Genomic DNA, 4,713 nt, shown 5'->3' with positions numbered 1-4,713 from the left:
CTGACTCGACGTCTTTTTCAACGGTGGCTGGAGGACCCGGGCGGTTCTCGGGGGTGCGTCGCTCCTCACTTTTGACGCCCGAGGAGGCTCCCGGCACCTCGGCTACGCGTTTTCGGCGGCCCGCTGAGCTTCCAGAAGACCTCCAGCCGGTTCTCCCGGTGCTTTCCTCCTCACGTTTTAAGCCGGCCGAGGCTCCCGGCACCCCGGCCAAGCGTTTCCCACGGCCCGCTGAGCTTCCAGGGGACCTCCGGCCGGTTCTCCGCGCGCTTTCCTCCTCACTTTTAAGCCGGCCGAGGCTTCCGGCACCCCGGCCAAGCGTTTCCCACGTCCCGCTGAGCTTCCAGGGGACCTCCGGCCGGTTCTCCGCGCGCTTTCCTCCTCACATTTTAAGCCGGCCGAGGCTCCAGGCACCCCGGCTAAGCTTTCTCCACGGCCCGCTGAGCTTCCAGGGGACCTCCGGCCGGTTCTCCGCGCGCTTTCCTCCTCACTTTTAAGCCGGCCGAGGCTTCCGGCACCCCGGCCAAGCCTTTCCCACGGCCCGCTGAGCTTCCAGGGGACATCCAGCCGGTTCTCCGCGCGCCCCCCTCCTAACTCGACGCCCGAGGAGGCTCCAGGCACCCCGGCCGAGCCTTTTCGGCGGCCCGCTGATCTCCCGGAGGTCGCAACGGGGAATTGCCTCCCTCTCGCGGACACGGCGCGTAAATGCACCGCCTCTCGCACTTTGCGCACACTCACTCGCATCGCTACGCCTCCCGTGGCACTTTAAGCGACCGGGACCACCGCGAGCGCGGGCGATGACTAAGAGGCTCCCCGGCCGGCCTCGCGGAGCTCCGACGCTCCCCCGCGGGACTTCCGGCGGCCGGCCGGAGCCTCGGCACGGCTGCCGCACTCCCTAATAACACCCCGCGGACCCCCGCGAGCCGAACGCTCGCTGCCGCGGGCGACCCGTGCCAAGGCGGACGCGTGACGGCGCGGGAGCCCTCGGCACTATATCACGGTCACGTATGTAGTCAAATCGTGTAAAATCACCGTTAGTTTATTCATAATATAGGTAATAATTAAATAAATATTAACATCGCGTATATCATTAATAAACACATGTATGTATTTATTTAATAATTAAATAAATATTAACATCGCGTATAATCATGCGCAATACTTCGTGGCCGACCGGGGAACCGGCGAAGGCGGACGCATCGCGGCGCGAGAGCCGTTGGCACTTTGGAAAAATAAATAAATAAATAAATAAATAAATAATAATTCGCCGACCGGGCTCCGGGGGGAGAGGCCGATTTTTGGCCGTTCGTGGCCGACCGGGGAACCGGCGAAGGCGGACGCATCGCGGCGCGAGAGCCGTTGGCACTTTGGAAAAATAAATAAATAAATAAATAAATAATTCGCCGACCGGGCTCCGGGGCAAGAGGCCGAATTTTCGCTCGTTCGGGCCGACCGGGGAACCGGCGAAGGCGGACGCAGCGCGGCGCGAGAGCCGTTGGCACTTTGAAAAAAAAAAAAAAAAAAAAATTCGCCCACCGGGCTCCGGGGGAAGAGGCCGGCTTTTCGCCGTTCGCGGCCGACCGGGGAACCGGCGAAAGCGGACGCGCTCTCTAACGAGCCCCGCCGGCCGGAGGAAGTGCGCCCTCTGGCGGACACGCCGTTGTAAATGAATGGGGTTTGGCACTTAGTGCATTTTTCGCCCAAGTCGAAGCGCGCTCCGGGCGAGGAGGCCGGATTCTCGCCACCCGTGGCCGGCCGGGGAACCGGCCAAGGCGGACGCGCTCTCTAACGAGCCCCGCCGGCCGGAGGAAGTGCGCCCTCTGGCGGACACGCCGTTGTAAATGAATGGGGTTTGGCACTTGGTGCATTTTTCGCCCAAGTCGAAGCGCGCTCCGGGCGAGGAGGCCGGATTCTCGCCACCCGTGGCCGGCCGGGGAACCGGCGAAGGCGGATAGGCTTTCACGGAGGATCCGCCGGCTGGTCCGCGGGCCGATTAGGGTCCCGCGAGTGAGCGGTGGCGGTCCGGAATCCAGGCCGGCCAGGAGGCACCGCCAGGCGGATAGGCTTTCACGGAGGAGCCGCCGGCTGGTCCGCGGGCCGTTTAGGGTCCCGCGAGTGAGCGGTGGCGGTCCGGAATCCAGGCCGGCCAGGAGGCACCGCCAGGCGGATAGGCTTTCACGGAGGACCCGCCGGCTGGTCCGCGGGCCGTTTAGGGTCCCGCGAGTGAGCGGTCGCGGTCCGGAATCCAGGCCGGCCAGGAGGCACCGCCAGGCGGATAGGCTTTCACGGAGGACCCGCCGGCTGGTCCGCGGGCCGTTTAGGCTCCCGTAAGTTAGCGGTCGCGGTCCGGAATACAGGCCGTCCAGGAGGCACTGCCAGGCGGATACACTCTCTAACGAGCCCCGCCGGCTGGTCCGCCGGGGGAAGTGCGCCCTCTGGCGGACACGCCGTTGTAAATGAATGGGGTTTGGCACTTAGTGCATTTTTCGACCAGCGGCAACGCAGGCTGACGGGCGGCCGCTTCCACGGGCCGGTACTACTCTACGGAGGCGCTAGCCGCCTCCGGTGGGGGCCGTGTGATCTCGCTGGATGCCCGAGGACCTTCCGCGAGGCCCGGCCGCAGCTTTTACGCGCGCCCGGTCCTATTACCTGGTGGAAGCTGGAGGCCGGGGCTCCGCAGCTCGCCGCCCGGGGACCTTCCGCGAGGCCCGGCCGCAGCTTTTACGCACCACCGCTGCTATTCTCTGGCTCCGGCTTCGTCCCGGAGGGTGCTTGGGGAACGGCGGCGCACACCGCGAACGGCCGGTGGCGGTCGGCTGGTGGCGGTCGGCTGGTGGCTGTCGGCTGGTGGCGGTCGGGGGTGGCGCTTGGGGATGGCGCTTGGGGATGGTGGCTGTCGGCTGGTGGCGGTCGGCTGGTGGCGGTCGGCTGGTGGCGGTCGGCTGGTGGCGGTCGGGGGTGGCGCTTGGGGATGGCGCTTGGGGATGGTGGCTGTCGGCTGGTGGCGGTCGGCTGGTGGCGGTCGGGGGGTGGCGGTCGGGGATGGCGCTTGGGGATGGTGGCTGTCGCCTTGTGGCGGTCGGCTGGTGGCGGTCGCCTTGTGGCGGTCGCCTTGTGGCGGTCGGGGATGGCGCTTGGGGATGGTGGCTGTCGCCTTGTGGCGGTCGGCTGGTGGCGGTCGCCTTGTGGCGGTCGCCTTGTGGCGGTCGGGGATGGCGCTTGGGGATGGTGGCTGTCGCCTTGTGGCGGTCGGCTGGTGGCGGTCGGCTGGTGGCGGTCGGGGGGTGGCGGTCGGGGATGGCGCTTGGGGATGGTGGCTGTCGCCTTGTGGCGGTCGGGGGGTGGCGGTCGGCTGGTGGCGGTCGGGGGGTGGCGGTCGGGGATGGCGCTTGGGGATGGTGGCTGTCGCCTTGTGGCGGTCGGGGGGTGGCGGTCGGGGATGGCGCTTGGGGATGGTGGCTGTCGCCTTGTGGCGGTCGGCTGGTGGCGGTCGGCTGGTGGCGGTCGGCTGGTGGCGGTCGGGGGGTGGCGGTCGGGGGTGGCGCTTGGGGATGGTGGCTGTCGCCTTGTGGCGGTCGGCTGGTGGCGGTCGCCTTGTGGCGGTCGGGGGGCGGCGGTCGGGGGTGGCGCTTGGGGATGGTGGCTGTCGGCTGGTGGCGGTCGGCTGGTGGCGGTCGGCTGGTGGCGGTCGGCTGGTGGCGGTCGGGGGTGGCGCTTGGGGATGGCGCTTGGGGATGGTGGCTGTCGCCTTGTGGCGGTCGGCTGGTGGCGGTCGCCTTGTGGCGGTCGGGGATGGCGCTTGGGGATGGTGGCTGTCGCCTTGTGGCGGTCGCCTTGTGGCGGTCGCCTTGTGGCGGTCGGGGATGGCGCTTGGGGATGGTGGCTGTCGCCTTGTGGCGGTCGGCGGTGGTGGTTTGGGACCGGCGTCCGGCGCAAAGTGCGTGTTGCGCGGGCCGGAGAAAATTTAGGCCAGGGGCCCGCCGCTGGAGAAATTTTTAGGTACCAGGGGTGGATTTTTTTTGTCACCGCAGGAGGGGGACGTTGCCTCCGTCCGTGTCCGACGGAAAGTGCGTGTTGCGCGGGCCGGAGAAAGTTTAGGCCAGGGGCCCGCCGCTGGAGAAATTTTTAGGTACCAGGGGTGGATTTTTTTTGTCACCGCAGGAGGGGGACGTTGCCTCCGTCGGTGTCCGGCGGAAAGTGCGTGTTGCGCGGCCCGGAGAAAGTTTAGGCCCGGGGCCCGCCGCTGGAGGAATTTTTAGGTACCAGGAGCGGATGTACTTACTTCCACAGCGCCCGCGCGCTCCCGGCCGGTGTCCGAGGATGCTGCCTCATCCCCGGACGCGCCTCTTACGCACGCCCGCTGTCATCCTCCGGAGACTGAGTTCCACTTAGTGGAGGCTACGTTCCACTTGGGGGAGGCTGCCTACTCCCGGCTGACGCCCGAGGATGCTGCCTCATCCCCGGACGCGCCTCTTACGCACGCCCGGTGTCATCCTCCGATCACTAAGTTCCACTTGGAGGTTCACAAGACGGGCGCGGACGCACACCCACGCCCGGCCAGAGTGACCGAGAGGCGGACATACGTTATCTTACGCACGCCCGCTGACATCCTCCGACGACTAAGTTCCGCTTGCGGGAGGCTGCCTCCTCCCGCCCGCCGCCCGGGGATGCTGCCTCATCCCCGGACGAGCCTCTTACGCACGCCCGCTGTCATCA

This window comes from Syngnathus scovelli, unplaced genomic scaffold, assembly GCF_024217435.2.
Source record: "Syngnathus scovelli strain Florida unplaced genomic scaffold, RoL_Ssco_1.2 HiC_scaffold_162, whole genome shotgun sequence".
Taxonomy (NCBI): Eukaryota; Metazoa; Chordata; class Actinopteri; order Syngnathiformes; family Syngnathidae; genus Syngnathus; species Syngnathus scovelli.
This window is presented reverse-complemented; position numbering follows the sequence as displayed.